We start from the raw sequence: 24,916 nt of genomic DNA on the forward strand, positions 1-24,916 counted from the left end.
CACACACACATGTAACTTGGCATTTTATTTTCTTCTTTATAGGGAAAATGTTAAAAAATAATATTGATAATGAAATTGTTCCTGTGAAATGGGATGTTGCTTTTATTGTTAATAAAATACAATACAAATTCATGTGTAAGAGGTCCATAGGTTAAAGTATTATACTAAATAAAAATGGAAAGACACCAGCATGCCCCTGTCTCATTTTTAGTCCCAGTATAGTAAGAACCATTTAAACTCCATATGTGTGCTTTTTGGTTTCTTGTTGTTTTTATTTTAAAGAGTTTTATTACAGGATGTTAATGTTCAGGACACTTCAGAGCACCTAATACCACTTCTAATCATATTTTTTGGTAGCTGGTTTAGAAGTGCTCCTTGAGATTGTTTTCATATTGGTTTTAAGGCAAAAGTACTACTTAGTGATTGTTTAAGAGGTGTTAACTTGATTAAATGGTTTATCCTTAAAAAGCTAAAACTCCAATCCATGGGTAGGTTCTAAGGTAACTGTACAGCGTCTCAGGTAGCTTATGCAAGTCTGTCTTCTGACTTTGGGTCCTGTGTTTCTAAACACAGTGTGAAACTCCCTCATCCCAGCTGGGCTTCTATTTTAACTTTTCAGACAAATGAAAGGCCTGGTGATGGGCTTGTTTGCATTAGGAAGCAAGTTAGAGGAGCTCAGCATGTTCACCCAGTATTTATTCCAGAAAAGCCCAAGCAATTTTCAAACCAAAGAGGACTCAAAATATGAGCCTTCTTAGTAAGGCATAATATTGCTGGCAGTGTACACCAAAGTCTTCTATTTTATTAAGTGAGATAGTCTGGGACTCAAAAGGTCCTTCATCGGAAAGTTGTAGCCTTTTGGGTGTGAATTAAAGGCTCCAAGATTCACTTTCCTTGCAGATTCTGTTCTTGTTGGGTCCATGGCCACTGTTAGGAATGGCTCCTGGAACTGCTGACTGAGCATCTGAGTATTGACATGGATCCCAGAAAGCCAGCAGCCATAGTAAGAGGCGGGGAGAGGGGGCGCATGAAACCAGCCGATTGCCTTTCCAAGGCAGCCAACCTCTTTGGTGGTTTCTACATACTTTGCCATGTACTCACATGCAGCTGCCTGAGCATTTACTCAGGTTTCAGCGCCCTCTACAGGCAAAGAAAAACAGTCCACAAAGATCATCATTTCACCATCCATCTTCCCCAGCATCTGCCATCATTTCCAAATTGCTTCCTGATCTGATGGGCATCACCATTTTCAGTCCAGTCAATGCTGAGATTTTGCTTTTTCTTGTTGTATTTGTAGATTTCATAGAGGTGCTTGGCTTCCTGCATGTTGTTGGTTAATTCCCATGTTTTCTAAGCAATACCACTTCAGATGCCACCATTGCTAGTAACTGGAGAAGCTTTGGCTTCCATGATCAAGATGCTACCTTACCTCACCAGGTGTTTGGGTGAGGGGAGCGTGGGCTTTGAAATGTCAGAACCACAGGTACAAACTCATAAAGCTTCATATTGATACGGAATTTTTGGATTGGAAAACAGATTCTTTGTCCCCTGGAATCTAAGAATGAATCCACGGACTGAAAGTGGTATAGCAAAGGTGGTTATTTATTGAAGAATAAGTATAGACTTGCACATGGGGAGAGGGAAAGAGTCCCACAGAATGGACTCCCAAGTAGGGAGGGGGAAAAGGGTCCCCCTGAGGTTTTTTTTTTGTTTTTTTTGTTTTTTCCCTATGTCTTATAAAGGCTGCCAATCCTGATGCCTTGATATCCCATCTGGTTGGTCACTATTCCCTTAGATTGGTTACCATAGTAACTCCTGAGCTCAAAGGTTGAATCTCCTTCCCAATTGTTCCCTATCCCCTCTGAGCTTTTTTCTCCTCCTTCTGAATGAAGGACTTTCTTCTCTTTATTTAGTAAATATAGACTTTTTGAGGTTCCCAGCTCCCTCATTCTATGGAAATGTACTGGTTGCAGCTTTTTCAGTTTCCCCATTCTATGTAAATGTGCCTTCTGCTGCTCTGCATCCCTGTGCTTCCTTGATGGTCCCCTTAATTTATAAAATTTCCTAAATCTGTCCTATTTTATCCCTAAAAATTCCTGTTTTAATATATATATTATTGATTTCAGAGAAGAAGGGAGAGGGAGAGACAGATAGAAACATCAATAATGAGAGCAAATCATTGATCATCTGCCTCTTGCACACCCCTTTCTGGGGATCCAGCCCGTAACCCAGGCATGTGCCCTGACTGGAAATCCAATCATGACCTCCTGGTTTATAAGTCAAAGCTCAATCACTGAACCACACCTGCCCAGCTTAATTCAGTTTTGATTATTAAATTGATTACTTTTCTAATACTACCTAATAAAGGAGTGATATTCAAATTAACCCATAAGCCACACCCACCAGCTAATCAGGAGTGAGTATGCAAATTAACCCCAACCAAGATGACTTTGGCTTTGGAATAAGCAGGAGGAAGGCTTGGGTTTCCCTGGTGATGGAGGAAGCCAAGCTTTCCACACTCCCTGGTGGGCCCAGGCCTCCACTCAAGGCCACAAAGTTTCAATTATAGAAGATAAATAAATCCCAACATAAATAGTGGCAGCCATGGAGCTGAAAAGAACAAGAGACTAGGGTTGCCTCCAGCAATGGAGGAAGCCAAGCTTTCCACCTGCCATGGCCTCTGCTTAAGGCTACAAAGTTTCAATTATAGAAGATAAATATATCCCAGACACCAGGGTCTCCATTTGGTTTGCTGGGCAGTGTGGCCAGCCTGCAAACCACCACAGTCCAAGCCACCCCACACCCCAAGGGAACCTCCACCCAGATCTGCAATACACTTCAGGGCAAACCAGATGGCCTCAACCCATGCACCAGTCCTCTACCCTACCTAATAAAAGAGTAATATAAAGATTGACCATCACTCCAACATACAAGATGGCTGCCCCATGTAGTTAAAGAACCTGCCCCTATGTGGACACAAGATGGCCAGCAGGCGAGGGCAGTTGGGAGGGACCAGGGCTGCAAGGGATGGTAGTTGGGGACAATTAAGCCTGCAGGGGAGGGCAGTTAAGGGTGACCAGGCCAGCAGAGGAGGAAAATTGGGGGTGATCAGGCCTGCAGGGCAGGACAGTTAGGGGTGACCAGTTGTGGAGACAAGTCCTGTAGGGGAGAGCAGTTGCAGGGGGTGGAGGGGGCGGGGACCAGGCCTGCAGGGGAGAACAGTTAGGGGTGACCAGGCTGGCAGGGGAATGGTTAGGGAATGATCAGGCTGGCAGGCAGAAGCATTTAGGGGCAATCAGGAAGGCTGGCAGGTGAGCAGTTGGGAGCCAGCAGTCTTGGACTGTGAGAGGAATGTCCCACTGCCCGTTTAGGCCTGGTGGGATTGGGCCTAAGTGGGCAGTGGGACATTCCTCGAGGGGTCCCAGATTGGAGAGGGTGCAGTCTGAGCTGAGGGGTACCCGTCACCCCATGCATAAATTTCATGCACCAGGCCTCTAGTTCTCAATAATACTTGGTTTTTAATGTCAGTCAGTTTCAACTACTAGCAATTTTTACTTTGAGGATTTTAGTTCAAATATTCATATGAGCTTTGTAGGTATGTATTTCTTTGTCATTTTAAATAACACACATTAGCCTATATTTATTGTGCTGTCATCATGGGATGCTGTCCTTTAAGCCACACTATGTAAGAGAAGGAATAAATGTCATTACATTTTCTGACATTTCTTATATCATCCACACATCTATCATCACAGCTATGCATGTACATTGATAAGGTTTGACATAAGACACATCTATTCTCTTCTAGACAGAACTATTTTATTTTATAGTAGTCTCTGTCTCTATCAAAGTATGCTATATTCAGGCATTTGGTGTGTTAGCTAAGCACATTCTGAATCTCTGTACCATGCATACATACTTTAACTCAAAAACAACAACAATAAAACACTAACCCCAAACTAAAAATCACAAAAGAATCTAACTTAAAATTCAGAATCTCCTTGGCATAGATCATACAAATTGCAAATCAAATAAAAGTATACCTAAAAGAAAGGAACACAACACCTAAACATTTCTATTCATTAACACATTCACAAAAAAAGAATGAGTTAGAAATGAGAGGGCAGACATAAACTGCTTAATGAAGATTCTTTGTTCATCATGTCCATTGCAGAAAGGCAGAAGCAAATAATGCTCTCTGAATGACATTAGAATATCAGCAGATCCTGAAAACATCAAAGGAACAGGTCTTGCAAGAAGGGCACAATGACAAAAGGCTGAGTTCCTCTGCCTCCCTTGCTTAGGGCTTAGGAAATGTGCAAACATGAGAAATAAATTTCGTGGGCCTTTTCAGTTATGTAAAATGACCATTCAAATGCTAAAAATGTTGCAGAATGTCTGCAATGTGGTGTGCCAATAGGACCATAATAAAACAGCGTGCCCATTAAAGCTGTCTTGTAATTAACTTCTCTCATGAGATGGGACACCCTAGAGACAAGGTTGTGTAGGAAATCCAAAGTCCACAGGGGCCCTCTGGCTAAGAAGGAGGCCTAGAAGTCCACTGAGGCTGGGAGAGGTGTTAACTGATAGAAAAGCTACCCCCCAGGGATGCTAGTTACTGCACTGGAGGAATCCCTGCCTGCCATAGAATCCTTGGCAGTGCACAAGTTTTTATAATCATGGAACGATGAAAGCACGTGGAATGTCCTATTGGAGCAAAAGGCTTAAAAAATCATAAATATATCCATTTCATGGAAACTTATGCTCATATTAAAATAATAGTTTACGGTAAGTCAAGGATGGTCAATGTTACTTGTCAGTCAGTCTGGCACACTTCCTGCTTTTATGAATAAAGTTTTTTTGGAACACACACATTAATTTAACGGTCTGCTTTTAGCTACAGTGGTGACATGGAGAGTTGTGGCCGTCGAAGTCTAAAATACTTATCTTGCCCTTTACAGAAAAAAAAAAAAAGTTTTCTTATTCATGGAGGAGCAGAATTTTCACTCAAAATATGATTATTTTAAGCTGGTTATTTTCAATAAGTCACATGACTCAGGAGGAAACTTTGACTCTCTAACTACCCACCTAAAATAATTTAGATAGAGGACCTGCCCAAGAAGGGAGATAGCATCATAGATAACCATAGTTTAAAATGAACTAAGTGTGAGAGAGATGAACCCAGCAAGCCCCTCTGATTGGTGATCTCTATGTCCCACTGTTAAAGATGGTCCAGCCAACATTTATTTACCAACATTCATTTTTCCGTTTCCCTGTGAATTTCCTTACCTGTCAAATGTGCTGTCATTTGAAGTCCCCAACCACAATCATCTTTCTTCTTAGCTCAGGATATATTAGCCTCAACTGTCTGATTTGTCCAGTATTCTTAAGGGAAACTTGTATGTACGTACATAATTAAATTTGTTTATTTTCTCCTGTTCATCTGTGCCATGTCAATTTGATTATTCTAGGAAAAGCAGGAGGAAAAAGAGGGAAAGTTTTCCTATCCTCCCATTAATTAACATAGAAACATTTTTGCTAGGTAATACTAAGTGAAAGGGGAAGTTAAAAAATCCTATGCTAAGCTTATGTTTTTATTTACCTAAAATGTGTGCATATGTTGTGTGTGTATATGTAGCATTTGTGAATGCCTGGAACATTAAGCACTATAATATTAGAAATGGTTATCTCTATTAGATAGGATTATTAATGGCTTCCATTTTGCCATTATTATCTATTTTTTTTAATTACCCATAAAGAAAATATATTACTGATGTAACAGAAAAGATACATTAAAATGCAAAACGAGCAAAATCACCAAGGTGGGTTTTAATACTGGTTTTGTGATCATTGGTTCCAAAAGCAGAGTTTTCAGAAGAGGAAAAGAAGCAGGCCTGTGTTTCAGTAGTGCAGAGCTTGCCAGCCTCTAGGACTGTGTGGGCCTCATTCTAGTGCAGGGCAGGCTGCAAATTATTTCAAGGTTCTATGAGTTTGATAGCAGTTGTCTGGAAGGGGGACAACTGCTCATTTTCAGCTGTGGACTCACAAGCATGGAGAGACTGTTATTTTCATCTGCACGCTTCCCATTGGCCACAGAACATCTGTCACAGGACTGCTGTCTGATGTGGCAGCAAGGGCTTCTCTCCATGTATGAAGGCCCAGCATCTGCTACAGGAAAGGAGATCAGACAACTGCAGCCAATATGTTGATACTTATCTGTACCAGACCACCAGGATTAATTAATTTTTAATAACAGTAAGCACTGCAGCAATGGATGTAATAATTTTGTTATTGTCACAGTGAGCTAGTGATTAATATTGATAATAGGAAGAGAGCCAAGTGGAGATCAGACATTGGTCATGGGGCAGCTTCGCCAGGAAACTGCAGTTTCCTGCTCCCCAGGGAATCACTAGCCCATTCCCCTCAGATCCCAGGGGGGGTGGGGGGGATAAAACAAAGGTATGCCTGCACAGAGAAGTCAGAGTGAGGGAGGATAGGTGCTTTTCTGTCAGTGTAGTCCAGGGAAGGATAATCATTGGCTGGAGGGTGGGGCCGATGCAAGTTGTGAAAAATTGGGAATACATAATCCCCTGACAAGTTCCCACTCGCTTGTGCTCTGGCTCTTGTGAGTCTCTGGCTCCATGACCTGCACTCACCAGTGAGCTATCCTGCCATGTGGACACAAGCTAAGCTAGCCAGATGCTGGACTGGCCTGTGCTTCAATATGGAGTAGAGACTCTGGGCACTGGCTTAATTCTAGCCCTATGAAGACAAGATTGGACATTTCCATGGTGGGAGGGAAGGAAATGAAACCCTGAAAACCCAGGGGTTTAATTCCATGGAAATAAATATCACTCATCTTCCCAGGTGAGTATCAGGAAATTCCTTTCCTTGAGATGTCTCAAGAATTCCACTTCAAAAGTAACAGGTGGGCCTGCAGAAGGCACCCCACTGATAACAATTACCACATAATATATACCTTCTAGAAGCCCCATGCAGGAAAATCATGCAAGAGGCTCAGCCTTCACAGACCTGGCTTCCTCTGGAAGGTCACCTGGATGGTTGTGCCCCTGTTTTGCTGCCTGGTCTAATTAGCATATTATGCTTTTATTATTATAGATAACAAGTATATGTGGTAGGTATATATTATACATATGTGTATATTTAAATGATTTGTGTTTAGCCCATCATTTGAACTAAAACAAATTCTTATTCTTAAAGAAAGAGTGTGATAATATATTTGAAATATTTAAATCTCTCTCATAATTCTTGTGTTTTCATTTTCAGTATGACCTTTCATTTTTAGTAGACTGCCAAGTTAGGTTCTCATTGTTAAGTAGAGCTTTGCAAATATTGCTGCAAAATATCCCCAAGTTATTTGAGGGTACTGAGTACTTTTTGCAAAAAAAAAAAAAAAAAAAATCAATGGAATTCAAATGTAACTGTAAAACAGTGCCTCAGGTTCATTTTAAATGCCTGGGCCTTTAAAAAACAACAAAACAACCAGTTTTCTTTATATCATTTTTGAATGGATTAAAACTCTTCTATTTCTGCTGGTTCTAAGGATATGGGTGAAATCTGAAACTCAGAAGGAATTAATTTGGGGCACCTAAGGGATAGGTGTTGATATGGAAGAAAACAGAGCATCTAGGGTAAGAGCATAATCTCTGGATCTCTGGAGAGAATATTTTGGATTTAACTCCGTTTACTGGCTGTAAGAAACTGTGCAAGCATCAAGTCCTCCACTTCCTCAATGTTGAAGTGCAAGTGATTGCACTACTACATGTCTCCTTCATCAGGTTTTTCTGAAAATCACAAGGTTAATACTTATAAAGTGGTTAGCACAGCAGATGGCATATATCAAAGATTGTAAGTACATGTATTGGTTAAGTAAATGGTAGTGAAACAGGAATTTTAAGGGGACATAGGCAGGCTTAGGAATTTTTTTAGAATTGGGGTCCATGGCAAAAGTGTGGGGCTGTAGACTAGGAGAAGGTACATTTCCATAACATAAGGAAGCCAGGTGCAATTACATTTCCATAAGACAAGGAGGCAGCAACAAGTATATTTACATAAGACAAGGGAACTGGAAGTAGCCAAGAAAGGTCACATTTACAAAATAAAGAGAAGAAAGCAGTTTATTCAGTAGGAGGAGAAGAAAGCCCAAAGGGAATGGGAAAACAATAAGGAAGGAGGGGGGGGGGGGGAACCTCATGTGTCCCATTTGAGATCCAATCTTTGAGCCCAGGAGTTACTATAGTAACCAATTTGAAGGGGAATATTGACCAGTCTAAAGGGATATCAAGGCACCTTGATCTGCAGTCCTTATAAGCCATTGGAAAGAGGAACTTAGTAGGACTTTTTTCCATTCCTACATGGGAGACTGTACTCGTTCTTCAATAAATTTCCACCTCTGCTATACCACCTTCTGTCTGTGTATTTGAGAGGGCAGGGTAGGGCGAGGATGAGCTCCTGACTCCACTGTGGGGCAGGGCGGAGTTATCCAGCCCAATCAGAGTTAGCCGAGCCAGTGACATCACCACCGACCAGAGTAAAACCCCTGGACTGGGCAAAATTTGCTCTCTTCCGCCATGCTGCCGGCATGAGTGGGACAGAGCCCATGCTAGCATGGAAAAGGCTCTTTTGTTTATTGCATCGGACTCGGCTCCCTGATGGTCCTTGGGGATCACAAAGTCTGGGTGTAACATATTCAGTTTTCGGTTCCAGCAGACAAAGAATCTAGGTTCCAGTCCAAAAATTCAGAATCAGTAGTACGAGTGATGTTTATTGAAGGATCATGATGGGCCACCAAAGTAATCATGAGGAAGAGTTAGCATGAATAAAGAAGCACTTACAAAGGGAAGACAGGGTGTCAGCTGAGGTATAGGCTAGATATGTCTTAAAAATAAATTTCAAAAGGACAAGACATTTGTGAATCCCAGCTAGCCTTGTTAGAAAATGAGGACAGGCTAATATTGAACTGAAAATTCTGAGTTGTCAGGAGAAATGTAAGTAACTTTTTTTTTATTTACTCTTACCTTGACATTCTAAATGTGTATAAGGCAATCTATGTAGAGGGCACTGGACTCTGATAGTTTTCTGTTTATTATTCCACAAATGACTAGAAAGCACAGTCCATTATGCCTTTTCTTTCTTTCTTTTTTTAAAAATATATATTTTATTGATTTTTTACAGAGAGGAAGGGAGAGGGATAGAAAGTCAGAAACATCAATGAGAGAGAAACATCAATCAGCTGCCTCTTGCACACCCTGTACCAGGGATGTGCCCACAACCAAGGTACATGCCCTTGACTGGAATCAAACCTAGGACCCTTGAGTCTGCAGGCCAGCACTCTATCCACTGAGCCAAACAGGTTTTGGCATTATGCCTTTTAATAATCCATTAATATTAAAGTGTTAGTGAGTGCCCATAACCTCTACTCATACCCCAAAACCCCACCTTGGACACCTAAGCTACTGAAACATGTGATGCTTCTTTTAAAACTTGTCTTACTTTAATCTATTTAAGTACCTAAATGTCACTGTTATTAATCTGAATTTCTCGAATTTATTACTCAATAGTGTTTGCTATTCTATAAAACTATATAATCCCTTAGTGCTAATTAGATGTCACTTAAACCTTTCTAATGATATAAAACTGACCTGCTTATTCATGTTGTATTTCAACCCCTTCTGGACTGTGATTGCTTCAATCAGTGAAAAATGCTTTTATTGAATCCCATTCAGTTACATCGTAAGTTATTAAGATAATTATGTAAATTCAGTGTACAGTGCTGACATTACTAGATAATTTTAGATAAGTACACATAGCTTCAATTATCTACTTTGAATCTCAACTTAAAAATTTCATGTTTAGAGCAAAAAAAAATTATCAAATTATATAGTTTTTTAAAATTTATATAAAAATTCTCATATATTTCACTATGGTTTATAACACTCATATTTCCATCATTTCAGTTTTGCATAATGATCTATATGTTCTTAAATACACACACACACACACACACACACACTTACTTCTATTTTGTGATTTAAACCTTAAGTCCTTTTTAAAATTTCATCTAAGTAAATGAAAATTCATCATCTAATAATCTTGACCTACTCTAAAGAAAAGAAAAATGTAAACAAATACCAACTCCAATAATGCTAAAACCAAAATCAGTATTTGATATGGTTGATAGATCATGCAATGTTAAGGAGAATATTAAGATATTGACTGAGTACATATCTCAATATTCCAATGAATACATATCTAATATTGACATGTTAGTGCCCTGCCTGGCTAGTGTGGCTCAGTGGTTGAGTGTTGATCTATGAACCAGGAGGTCTAGTTTGTTTCCAGGTCAGGGTACATGCCCAGGTTGCAGGCTCTATCCCCAGCAGAGGGTGTGCAGGAGGGAGCCAATCAATGACGCTTTCTCATCATAGGTGTTTCTAGCTTTCTCTCCCTCTTCTTGCTTCTCTGAAGTCAATAAAAATATATATATTTAAAAACAAAATAGATATATAAATGTTTTAGTACTAAAATCTCTTATTTGATCACTGTGATGAAAACAAAAATAGTAATTGAAAAAAAAATGGTGTTCTAGTATGCTTACAGCTACAGTAAACACATTTTAGAGTAAATAAAATTGTAGGAAAAAAAAACACATCATACTTTTAGGTTATTTTATTTTATTCCATCATTTAGGAAAATTTAACCCATATCATAGAGGTAGAATATCAGACTGTTTTAATCAAAACCTACCTTCACTAACAAAATAGCCTCCTGTGAAGTATTGCTATGATATCCCTATCTACCTTTTCCCCTCATCCTGACATCCCTGAGCATCATTCCTAATGTTCATTTGTCCCATATAATCTTCCATTTTCCTTATAGGCCTAGCACATATTATCTGCTGTTTAACTATTGCTATCCTAATGACTTGCATGATATCCTTTTAAAAAAATATATTTTGATATTGATTTCAGAGAAGAAGGGAGAAGAAGAAAGAAATAAAAAGACAATCAATGATAAAAAAAAGAATCATTGATTGGCTGCCTCCTTCACACCTCCTACTGGGGACTGAGCTTGCAACTGCAACCCAGGCATGTGCCGCTGACTAGAACTGAACCGGGGACCCTTCAGTCCACAGGCCAACGCTTTATCCAATGGGCTAAACCAGCTGGGGCTCTGCGTGGCATTCTCGCGCCCTACTTCTCCTCCACTTTAGTTTGTCCCACATATTGTTGACCAAGTAGTTATCGGGAAATAAATAATGCCGATGTATTACCTGTATAATAATAATAACAATAATGAAAGTAATAAAATAAACTTCAATGACTTCCCAAATGCCACCCAATAACAACGAAATTCCTTAGGAAACCATACTCTACTCAAAATCAAAATATGTTAATACATTGTTACATGCTACTTTGAATAAATATCTATTATTTACTACAAAGGTCTATGGTCGACGAAACCAGTTTGGCTCAGTGGATAGAGTGTCGGCTTGGGCACTGAAGGGTCCTGGGTTCAATTCCAGTCAAGGGCATGCACCTTGGTTGCGGGCATATCCTCAGTAGAGAGTGTGCAAGAGGCAGCTGATCGATGACTCTCTCTCATTGATGTTTCTAACTCTCTATTTCTCTCCCTTCCTCTCTGTACAAAATCAGTAAAATATATTAAAATAAAAAAGTCTATGGTGAAATTAAAGAGAGAGAAGAAGAAGAAGAAGAAAAAGAAGAAGAAGAAAGAGGAGGAGGAAGAGGAGGAGGAGGAGGAGGAAGAGGAGGAGGAGGAGGAAGCATTGCAGTGGTTAAATGCTAGCCTCAGTTTTGAACCAAAGTTCATTTTCTATCTCTAAATTATTGATAATGTAATTTATACTCTGTGGCTAAAGAATTACTTTTTGGATCATTGTCTAGATTTCAGATGACTGTATAACACAAATTTGCATGCACATATATTTTAAATCAAGATTTAATAATATATAAAGCATCTATGTTTTATCTATTTGGTTTTCTTGCTATTCAAATATTGGAAAAGAGTAATAAAGGATCTCTATACTATAATAATTCTCATAATCTAGGTACATTTTGTTGGTTTGTTTTCTATTTTGCTATACTTTAATATTCAGTGAACAAAGGTACATTAATCATAACTTTTAAAAATTAATATTTATTACATAGTATTAAAATATAATCCATGCTCAAATAATAACAAAAATAAAATTATCTCTAGTCAATGTAAACATTGCTCAGATCATTTATAGACACACACACACACACACACATATATATATATATATATATATATATATATATATATATATATGTTTTCTAAAAACAAGATCCTAACATACTTATTTTTCAAACAGCTTTTTCACTTAAAATTATATGCTCTATGCTTGGCAGGATTACTAATTAAAAGTTATTCTGCAAGATAATTTACTAAGTGTGTGAACCTAGGGAAGAAACTTAATACCACTGTGATTAAATTTGTTATCAGATATATTTAGAAATAAAAATAATACCTTCTATTTGGGCTCTTGAAAGGATTATATGCAAACTACCTAGAAAATATAGAATTTGCTACAAAATAATAACAATATACTGCTATTTTATGCAAAAATAAATTTTTTCTAGGATAGTAAATAGCATGTATACATTGTTATTATTAGGATGAAAATAATCTATGGGAAATAGTAGGGGTCCATATTAATTATAAAACACTGATGAGGTGTCAAATAGAAATTTAGAATGATATAGTAGAGTGCTGTTAGTTACAAGGAACAATGTTAAAAACATACTGTTAATTACAAAAGTTCAAACTAAACATTTATGAACTTGCACCAGTGGAAAACAAACTCATTTGTATAACATATAAATAACTAGTCTAGTTAAATGTCTTCCTCCACTCAGTTGTTTCACATTTTTCTATAACAAATACAGATTATTTGCCATAAGTATGACAAACAGAGAGTTAATATCTTTGACTTTCAAAAATTACTGTGAGGAAACTAAGATTGTGGAATAGGTAAACACCTAAATTGCTGTCTCACACAACAATTTCAAAACTACAACTAAAAGACAAAATGGACATCATCCAGAACCACAGGACCTGGCTGAGTGGAAATTCTACAACTAGAAGGAAAGAGAAAAGCACACTGAGACACAGAGGAGCTGCAGGAGGCAGAGGTACTGAGAAGCATGCACACGCATGCACTCAGAGAGGACTGGTAACTGAGTATGAGGTTGGCTTTCTCAAGGAGAAGGGAGACAAAAATTCCCAACTGCACTGAACATCAGTTCTGGGTGAGACTCTGGGGACCCAGACTCATACAAGGTGAAACTGGACTGTCAAGAAAGAAAAAAGCATACTGAGACTCAGAGTTGCTGTGGAAGGCAAAGGTACTGAGATGCACTTGAGGAGAGGGCGGGCAACTGAGTACATGCCTGGCTTTCTCAAGTGGAAGGGAGACAAAAGTTTCCAACTGCACTGAACTCCAGTTCTGGGTGAGACTCTGAGGACCCAGACTCATTTGGGGAGAAACTGGACAATCTGGCAATGAGCAGAATTTGAGGGTGACTTTCTCAGAAGTGCTTGCAGTGATTACCCCTGGACACTGATACACAGATACACAGGGCTCATGGGAAACCAATGCTGTTTGCTCTGCCCTGAGACTCTGCCCCATCCAAGGTGAGCACAGAGGATTTTGCAAGTCATCTACATAAGGGTGTCTCCAGCACAGTTCTCCCAGCAGATGATCCTAGGAGCCATTTGGCCTGGAGGTCAATTCCTCCCAGTGATACCAAAACAATCAAGGCTTAACTACAACAAGAATGTGCACACAGCCCAAAAAGGGGTGCAACAAGAGTGTCCACCTCAGCTAACTGGGAGGGCAGAACCACTGGGCCATGCTAGGACACCTAGCACACAAAGCCACTCTATCACTCAGGGAAGCAGCCAAAATGCAGACACAAAGAAACAGATCACAAATGAAAGAAATGGAGGAAAGCAAATGATTGAATATAGAGTTCAAAACCACAGTTATAAGATTTTTCAAGAATTTTCTAGAAAAGGCCAATGAATTTAGTGAGATCCTCAGGGATGTGAAAAAGAACCAACTAGAAATTAAGCATACACTGACTGAAAAAAAAAAAAAAATCAGAGATCTATTGATAACAGCAGACTAAAGGATCACTAGAATCAAGTCAAATATTTGAAATGCAAAGAAGTAAAAAACACTCAATCAGAGAAGCAAAAAGAAAAAATAACCCAAAAATATGAAGATAGTGTAAGGAGCCTCTGGGACAACTTCAAGCATACCAACATTCAAATTATGGGGGTGCCAGAAGAAGAGAGATAGCAAGATACTGAAAACTTAGTTGAAGAAATAATGATCAAAAACTTCCCCCACCTGGTAAAAGAAATAGACTTATAAGTCCAGGAAGTGCAGAAAACCCAAACAAAAGGAATCCAAAGAGGACCACACTAAGACACATCATAATTAAAATGCCAAGAGCAAAAGACAAAGAGAGAATATTAAAATCAGCAAGTGCCAAAACTGGTTTGGCTCAGTGGATAGAACGTCAGTCTGCGTGAGCCCAACTGCTTCTCTCGAGTCATCCACATGGAGGGCCAGAAGCACATCGTCATCTTTGCCCTGCGCCGCATCCTGCGTGGTGAGGAATTCACCTATGACTACAAGTTCCCCATTGAGGATGCCAGCAACAAGCTGCCCTGCAACTGTGGCGCCAAGCGCTGCCGTCAGTTCCTTAACTGAAGCTGTGGTTGCCCACACCTCCCGCTGCCATCTTCCCCCTGGTCTGGGGGCTCCCTAGTCCCTCCAGAGCATCTCACCCCCACCCTCATGTCCAAGGTGAATGTGGGCATGCAGGTGGCAAGGGCCCTGCCCCTACCCCTCCAGGCCACTCAGCAATTGCCCCCTTCTTGCCCTGGGGGCCCAGAATGTAGATATTGTACAAAGGTTTCTAAATCCCTTCTTTTCTGTGCACTTTTTTATTTAAGAGGTGGGATGCCAGGTGGGAACCTCCCCAATAAAGTCTGTCAATGTTTGGGGAAAAAAAAAAAAAAGAACGTCAGTCTGCGGACTGAAAGGTCCCAGGTTCGATTCCAGTCAAGGGCATGTACATTGGTTGCAGGCACATCCCCAGTAGGGGTGTGCAGGAGGCAACTGGTCGATGATTCTCTCTTATGGATGTTTCTAACTATCGATCCTTCTCCCTTCTTCTCTGTGAAAAATCAATAAAATATATTTAAAAAATAAAAAGTAAAAGCAGCAAGAGAAAAATTGTTAGTTACCTACAAGAGAGCACCCATATGACTGTCAGCTGATTTCTCAACAGAAGCTATGCAAGCCTGATGGAAGTGGCTAGAAATATTCAAAGAGATGAATAGCAAGAACCTACAACCAAGATTACCCAGCAAAGATATCATTCAGAATTAAAGATCAGCTAAAGAGCTTCACAGATAAGAAAAAGCTAAAGGAGTTCATCACCACCAAATCAGGATTATATGAAATGCTGAAAGGTATTCTTTAAGAAGAGGAGGAAGGAGAAGAAAAAGGTAAAGATAAAAATTATGATCAACAAATACATATATATCAACAAGTGAATCTAAAGATCAAGCGAATTAAAAATCTGTGGAACAGAATAAACTGGTGACTATAATAGAATCAGGGGCATAGAAAGGGAGTGGACTGATAATTTTCAGGGGGGAAGGGGTGTGGGGGTGCGGGAAGAGATTGGATAAAAATTGTACACCTATGGATGAGGACAATGGTGGGGGGGGGTAAGGGCAGATGGGGTGGGAATTAGGTGGAGGGGAGCTATGGTAGAAAAAAGAGGAACAATTATAATAATCTGAACAATAAAGCTTTATTAATTAAAAAAATCTTATTGTGAATGACTAAGAAGGTCTGAAAGTTTTCAGCTTTACTAAACTTTTTATAGGTTTCTTCCTGACTTTAGACTCCTAACTTCCTTTTCCTTAGAACAAATTAATCCAAAGGGCAATGTGATTTTAAATTATTTCTCTACCCGAAGTCTCTTTCCAGTGTTACAAGCCAGAAGTGCCATTTACAAGGATCTGAGAATTATGTCCTTGAAATGTAATCATCAAGGAAGAGAGTACCCCTCTTTGATAGTTTCTGTAGGATGGTGCCATGGTAAAAGCCTAGCTTTGTTGAGAGTTTTACTTCAAATTGTAAATAAAATCAATTGTGTCTTCTCATCTTCTTGTAAGTTTTCTCTTTTTTAAACAGAGACTAAGTGGTTCTGAATTTGAACCGCTTGATCCTTAGTATAACTTGGGACAAATTACATGATTAAACTTTAATTTCCTATTAGTAAAAAGAAATGTATAGTCCCTCCCAAACAGGGCGGTTGTAAGGATCAAATGAGATATGTAAAGTGTTTTAAAGAATAATACATAGCAAAAGCTCAGTAAAGGATAGAAATAGCATAGCCCTAAGGACCTGAATAAACAATTACAATAATCTGTTATTCAGCAGGTGATCCATGTCAGTTGTAAATTGTTTCAAAAAATTCAAGTTGAAACAGTGAATTGATAGTTTTCAATCCAAGTAGTGTAGATTTTTTTTTTCCAAATGTTTCAACACAGTTGAAAACTGGCAAAGCAAAAATATTCTCATATACCAGGGTGGAAGTAGAAATTGTGACTATCTTTATAGAGGATAATTAAAAATAAGTATCAAAAAAGTTTCAACATTGGTAAATATTAATCAACACTGATGTTAGCAAAACATTGGAAGCAACTGAAGAAGATAAATAATATTGTATAACTATTCTTTCTTATATTAACACACACACACACACACACACACACACACACACTGAGTGGCCAGATTATTATGATCTCTGAACGCATAATAATCTGGCCACTCAGTGTATATCCTATATAATAAAAGGCTAATATGCAAATCGTTACCTCCACCAGGAGTTTGACTAGCAGGCAGGCCAGCCAACCACCATGTCCCTCCCCCTGGCTAGGCTGGCTGGACCCCACCCATGCACAAATTTATGCACTGGGCCTCCAATATATATATTGAGTGGCCCAATTATTATGTGTTCAGAGATCATAATTTGTATATATACTCAGTGTATATATACTGTGTATGTGTGTGTATATCTATCTATCTATCTATATCTATCTATCTATCTATCTATCTATCATCTTTCTATCTATATATCTCACACAATGGCAAGTTTTTTCCCATTATTATTTATCTCCTCTTTACTCTCTTCTACTTCTTTCCACCCACCTTTCCTCTGGTAATTTTCACACTGTCATCTGTGTCTGTATTTTGTTTGTTTGGTTGTTGTTGTTTTTTGTTTGTTTGTTTGTTTGGTTTGCTTAATCCCTTCACCTTTTTCACTCAGTCCACCAACCTCCTTTCCCCTTAACAGTTGTTGGTCTGTTTTTTGTATTTGTAAGTATGTTTCTATTTTGTTTTTGTTTTTTTTTCATTAAATTCCACATATATGTGAAATCATATGGTACTTGTCTCTCTCTGACTGCGTTTTTCACTCCACTTAATAATCTCCAGTTCCATCTAGGCTGTCACAAAGGATAAGGTTTTCTTTATTTAGAGCCTAGTAGTATTCCATTGTGTACTAAATGTACCACTGCTTTTTTTATCTACTCATCTACTGTTGGGCATGAGGGCTTTGGCAGGACATATGCTAAAATTAGAATTGTACAGTGAAGATTAGAATGGCCCCTGTAAAAGGATGACATGCAAATTCCCACTGTATTTTATATTTATAAATCTATCCCTAAATAGACATTAAGATATCAAGTGGGATTCATAAAATTAGATGATGCTACTTAATGATCCCACAGAATCAGTGAAACATTAGTTCAGTCAAGACAAGTTTGCTAATGAAAGTCTGAAGGGCAATTAAAAAAAAATATATATATATATATTATTGATTTTTTTACAGAGAGGAAGGGAGAGGGATAGAGTTAGAAATATCGATGAGAGAGAAACATCAATCAGCTGCCTCTTGCACACCCCCTAACAGGGATGTGCTCACAACCAAGGTACATGCCCTTGACTAGAATCAAATCCGGGACCTTTCAGTCCACAGGCTGACGCTCTATCCACTGAGCCAAACTGGTTTTGGCATGAAGGGCAATCTTTTTTATTTGACTTTTTATTTTTATTTATTTATTAAATATATTTTATTGATTTTTTACAGATAGGAAGAGAGAGGGATAGAGAGTCAGAAACACCGATGAAAGAGAGTCATCGATAAGCTGCCTCTTGCACACCCCCTACTGGGGATGTGCCCGCAACCAAGGTACATGCCCTTGACCGGAATCGAACCCGGGACCTTTCAGTCCACAGGCCGACGCTCTATCCACTGAGCCAAACCGGTCCCGGCTATTTGACTTTTTAAATAAATATTTTTGATGAACTAGTTTCTGTTCTCCACAGAGATAAAACTTAAAACCATTGACTATGTATTGACTATTGAAAACAGCCTCTCATCTAAGAACTTTCAAAGTAAATGGACTCATTCTATATTGGAGATGATGTTAATAAAGACAAATATGAAGGATTTTATTTGCTCAGAAGATATAAACCTAGTGTATTTTTGTTTTACTCTCCAAATCAACATTTTCCTTTTCATTTCTAGCACTCAATTTTATTTAAAGCATGTTTTATGGTAAATGGGTATGCTTAAATGACACATCATGAAACTGCTACATGTGGCTCACATGAAGATACACAGAAGTTCAAATGAAACATTTATGGACTTAAAAGCACCACAGGAAAATAAACTCAGATCCAAAACTTCCAAAGAACTGCTGCAGAGTACATTACTTTTGGCTAAAAATTAAAATGACACCTGGAAAATATTTCAAGGGACAGAGCCCAAATCTAATCATTTTCTTACTTAATATCATTTAGGCTTGAAATAGGATAGTTTATTTAATTTGGGTAAAGGAACAGCCAGTGTCAATTTATTTATGCAGTATGTTTACTGTTTTCCTTGATATTACAGCGATAATTACAATTTTAGAATGGGTAATTTTTAAAGAATAACACTTCTTTCACAGTTTCTCATTTTTGTAAAACTTCCCTCTACTTGACCCAGAAACCAATGAAAGTTCTTGAATGCTTTCAGCTTGTTCACATTTCTCCTCCTCCTATGTCTTGTAGGAACAAGGTCAAAGTGATTGGGAATTATGGAAGATTAAACATACCTAATTTTGTAGTGAGAAGTCCTCAAATATGAGTATAAATTGAATGAGTGCAACACTTTGGGCACAATTCAAATAAGCACAACAGCTTATCAGCTTTAAAATTAAGGACAAATGCCCTTCTGATGTGGCTCAGTGGTTGAGCATCGACTTATGAACCAGGAGGCCACAGTCCAAATCCTGGTCAGGGCACATCCCCAGGTTGTGCATTCGATACCCTTTGTGGGGTGTGCAAGAGGCAGCTGATCATTGATTCTGTCTCATCGTTGATGCTTCCATCTTTCTTTCCCTCTCCCTTTCTCTTTGAAATCAACAAAAACATATTTAAAAAGAAAAACAACTAAGGACACCTCATTTTCTAAGGTCACTGTCATGTGCAGATTTTGTTTACTAAAGTCAAGATTTGTTGTTTCTGGAGGACACCCTACTCACCCCTAAAGGTAAAAACTCATGTGTGCTTTTTAATCAGGGATTCAAAACCAGGCGGAACTACATTGCTGACGTTTATGAAAACTATCATCAAGTATCCCATCCAGCACTGCCCACTTATAAGGCAAGTTCCCTTTTCATTGACTTTTAAGGAAGTACAAAAAGTGAAACATAAAAATATAATCCCCTACCTCTTAGGTCTTTCAGGTGAAAGTGTCCCAGTAGCTTGAGGCTCACCATTTACCCTCCATCACTCCTAGTTTGCTATTTTCTAAGGTTTCCACGCACCCTAGTGCCCGTGCCCTCCCTTTTCTTTATCAATGTCAGATTAGCTGGGTTTATTCACACTCAAGGCAAAAATGAGAGATCCAATTGAGCACAACACACAGGCTTAAGACACTCTAACAAGGGACAAAATGGTAAAAACAATTATAAAAAAGTATTGAATAATTGCAGTTTCCTAAATTTTAGGTGATAAAAGAGTTGTAACAGTCTTATCAACATCCTTAAATTTCCATCTACTAAACACTGGCTATGGTCAGAGAATGAATTTTTTTTAATTTAATTTAATTTTTTTTATTTTTAAATATATTTTATTGATTTTTTACAGAGAGGAAGGGAGAGGGAGAGAGAGTTAGAAACATCGATGAGAGAGAAACATCAACCAGCTGCCTCTTGCACACCCCCTACCGGGGATGAGCCGCAACCAATGTACATGCCCTTGACCGGAATCGAACCTGGGACCTTTCAGTCCGCAGACCGATGCTCTACCACTGAGCCAAACCAGTTTCGGCCAGAGAATGAAATTGTTCATGCTTTTAAAATGCACTTAGTCTTCACAATATGATGAATTCAAATGGTTCTGTACAATTCTTCTACAAAAATCAAATTGATATGTTTTCCTTGTGAATCTCTTCAAACAACTCATGTGTAATTACTATTATGCTGTTAAACACTGCATATTGCCTAGTATTGTATATTTGTTTAAAGTCAATTTCTGATTAAAAAGAATTTGAGATGGCCAACTAGAAGAGCATGATACAAATAAGTTGATTTAAGAGAAATGGAGGTCAGGACTGAAAGAGACCAAATAAAACATGCCAAGAGCAAATGCTAATATAGTTGTTCTATTAGAGATCAAGAATTTACCTTCATTGTGATTGTACCATGAGTCATTTAACATTTTAATGATTATTTTACAAACAAAGAAGATATAAAATCAAAGTAGCATGAGTTCAAGCAATACATGTGAGTTTATCTGTAATTAAAATTATGCTGGCAGTTAAATTAACTCCACCTACATACAGATACAGCACCTAATTAAATATAATACTTATATTAATTTCAACTTTTAACATATTTCATTTCATTATCTGGAAGGTGTCTAATAGGAGTGTTGTAAAATTATGCTGAATTTTGTAAGTATATACATTATTAACAATAAAAATATAGAATTTGCTTCATGCCATGGCAAAATATTGCCATCTCTTATTTATAGTTAGTTTTATCAAAACAAACAAATAAAAACTCTACAGACAGGATATTCAAGTAACCTTTTGTAAACATATTACTAAAAGCACCATCTGCTGGTTACTAGAAACTGATGCATTTCAATCTGTCTTAATACATCCTTTGATAAAATAATATAAAGCATCAAACAGACTGTCAAATTACAGCAGGAAGATTAGGGAGAGGTGGGGGAGACAAGAGATCAATGGAAGGACTTGAATGCATGCATATAAGCATTATCAAAGGATGAAAAACATTGGGAGGTGAGGACATATATTGGAGAGGGGTGGGAGGGGTAATGGTAAGATATGTATACATATAATGTCTTAATTAAAAAAATAAAATAGCCGAAACCGGTTTGGCTCAGTGGATAGAGGGTCGGTCTGCGGACTGAAAGGTCCCAGGTTCGATTCCGGTCAAGGGCATGTGCATTGGTTGCGGGTACATCCCCAGTAGGGGGTGTGCAAGAGGCAGCTGGTCGATGTTTCTCTCTCATGGATGTTTCTAGCTCTCTATCCCTCACCCTTCCTCTCTGTAAAAAAAAAAAGAAAAAAAAATCAATAAAATATATTAAAAAAATAATAAAATAAAATAAAATAACCAGAAAAATAAAATAATAGAAAAGTATTTCTCTCTTGCATGCCTGCATGGATTTCCCCTCTGAAAAGTTACCAGTCTAGAGAAAGAGAAAGTAGATTTTATTGGTAAAATGTTTTAATCTATGTGTGTGTGCTTGCAATGGAAATTAATTTTTCAGCTTGCCTTTTATAAGCTAATGGATGTATTTTCTCTTCTAAATCGTCTTACATAACCAAAAGGCAATTGTAGTTCAGTAAGTGCAGAGGCCTAACTCACAAGAGACATTATAAAATCTAAATAAAGGGTTTTAACTAGCCCAGCCTGCAGCCCGATTCTAGCACACAGTAGGTTCGAAATCAGTTTTGGCTCAAAGAAGAAAGAAAAAATAAATAAATTCAGTGCTCTGACTTGGTGTGAGATAAGATCAAACTGAGGGGGGAAACCCTCACATTTCAGTCATTAGATATTTTTAACCATGCCAAAATTTTATGTGTGAATTTAACTGAACAAGGAAGGGAGTGATGCTTTATTTTTAAAGAATGATCATCACAGAAAGTAAATTTAGAATTTTTTGAGATTTCAAAAATGTGGCAAAGTATAATGGATCTTTAGTATGAGCATATGACCCAGTGGAATATAAAGATAGGGCAGATAAATCTTCTATTGCTAAATAGCTTTATTGTAAACTCAATAAAAATAATTTTCCACATTCTCTTGAGAGTATTGAATTAGATTATTTTAAATTAAAACTTAAAATATGAAATTCTGACCTGTAGGAGGAAAAGGTTTTTTTTTTGGTTTCTTTCTTTCTTTTTTAAATTTCTCCCTATTACAGATGGAAAAGTTGATTCAAGGGTAATCAGGATGAAGTCTTACAGAATTGGTAGAGTTGGCATTTTAAATTGGGCCTTTTGTTTAAGAAAGCAATGTTTTTCAAATTGATGAAGAAGACCCTCAATTATACCCGCACATTTTCCTGGGATTTGGAAGGATGAATACAACTCCCCCAAGCTTCACTATGATGTGACTTTAGCACCTTTCTTACATGATCCAAATATACCTCTTTAAGTAAAATATATTGACATTAAAAACTATGCATCTGGAGACTGTAACCCACTTTGAGAATAAACTCTTAGCATTTCAGTGTGTGATTCCACATGACAGTTGAACTGCAAAATGACTCTTCTTTCACTAAATAATTGGACAAATGTAACAGTTTATACAACAGACACTTTCTAAGTGTTTTTGGAACATTTATGAATTCAATAGGAAGAAAAAAGGCTTTCATACAAACTCTGTAGGTGATGATAAAAAATGTTTAGCATAGCTTTAGGGGAAAAATGCTTCTGCCAGGAATGCTTTCCTAGTTTTACAGTAAAAATAAGCCTTCATAAATGCCAATATTAATAGAACTCTTCATCCAACAGGCATCAATATTAGATTTAAAAAGTGAAATGTCTAGAGTCCACACACAATTCTTAAAAAAAATCTATCTGATTTTGGTATATACTATATTCCCGAGAAGGTCCAAGACTGAGAGTTGGAACTTAGGGATTTGGAACTATATGAACTAGTATTTCCTTCCTTCCTTCCTTCCTTCCTTCCTTCCTTCCTTCCTTCCTTCCTTCCTTCCTTCCTCTCTCTCTCTCTCTCCCTCTCTCTCTCTCTCTCTCTCTCTCTCTCTCTCTCTCTCTCTCTCTCTCTCTCTCTCTCTCATGGTTTGTTACATAGAACCAGTTTTGTAATAGAAATGTCAGCTTCCAGTATGTTACATAGATATTTATATTAATAACAAAAACACTATAAGAGTGTTTTTAGTAAAAATGCATTACGTGTCAGCCTAACACCATTTCTCTCCATAGCATCCAGAAGTTCTTTGTGAGAGCCACCCTTCTTTCCGTCGTGTTGAAACACAGGTTTGGGTGGCACTGGCTTCCGAGGAGAGCTCTGAGGACCACACACTACCCTCTGGGCTGCCATTCCTCTTGCCCCAATGAGTAGTAGCCCAGATGATCTAATGCCAATCTCCTCTGTCCTTTGCTTCCTGACCAAAGTGATTTCAAACAGAGTAAATCGCAGGATTTCCATGCCCAGAATTTGTTTGGTGGTTGGAGGAAGAATACTTTCATTCAAACAAGGAGAAAGCACCCTTACAGGCGCCATCATGAGATCCTGAAGGGATCTAACTTTTAGATTTGGCTGCTACTGCAGAAGAACAGAGTTGGAAAAATTCAGAGTCCTGGGGAGCATTGTTCTAACCCTTGCCTGGATTTCAGTTTACATTGGGTTTATCAGTTGAATGAGCCAGGCATTTCTCTTTATTGCTGATCCCAGCTTAATTTAGGCTTCCTGTTACTCACAAACAAACACCTAATAATTAAAAGGCATTGTGTTAAATACTGGCTTGGGAGGCAGATGATTTTATTGCCTCCATTTCACTGACAAGAAAACAGATTTGTTGAGGTTAAATGGTTTCCTTAAGATCACACATCTAATAAATTATCAGAGCTGCAAATCAAATATGTACTTTTTATTACAAAGTTCACGCTGTTAAACCTTACACTACGGGTATTCTAGATGAAAGTGTGGTTGTTTAGAAAAGCTGTCCAGGGCTGGAATATTGGCTTCACCATTATTAGCTGTGTGACCTTGAGTGAGTTGTTTAAACTCATTGGGTCTCAATTTCTTCAATGGGAAAATAATAGTTTCTAACTTAAATGAGGATTACAGGAGTTAATATATATTAAGTGCTTAGGAATGTACCTATATAATATTAATCACTTAAAACATTAGCTCTTAATATAATTACGAGTGATAGAGTTAGTTTGTACATTGAGATGCACAACCTGGAGGGAGACAACCCCAGTATTCTAGCTCCGTGGTAGGCAAACTGCAGCTCACGAGCCACATGCGGCTCTTTGGCCTCTTGAGTGTAGGTAAACCAATTAGAGTTTACCACAAAATACCACGGCCTGGGTGAGCCTATTTTGAAGAAGTGGTGTTAGAAGAAGTTTAAGTTTAAAAAATTTAGCTCTCAAAAGAAATTTTAATTGTTGTAATGTTGATATTTGGCTCTGCTGACTAATGAGTTTGCTGACCTCTGTCCCCGCCCACATCACAAATCCAAACAAGGAAGTAAGCC

General features: G+C 38.1%; 1 pseudogene across 1 annotated transcript; it reads right to left on the bottom strand.

The window, feature by feature from the left end:
* Positions 1–525: 525 nt before the first annotated feature.
* Positions 526–23,937, bottom strand: LOC311631152 (COP9 signalosome complex subunit 5-like; annotated as a pseudogene). Its single transcript has 3 exons — positions 23,607–23,937; positions 6,047–6,216; positions 526–1,350 (listed from the first exon to the last, which is right to left on the bottom strand). The product of its transcript is annotated as a COP9 signalosome complex subunit 5-like (transcript).
* Between the last annotated feature and the right edge of the window lie 979 nt (positions 23,938–24,916).

The sequence above is a fragment of the Pipistrellus hanaki genome, assembly GCF_964339955.1.
Source record: "Pipistrellus hanaki genome assembly, chromosome: 12".
NCBI lineage: Eukaryota > Metazoa > Chordata > Mammalia > Chiroptera > Vespertilionidae > Pipistrellus > Pipistrellus hanaki.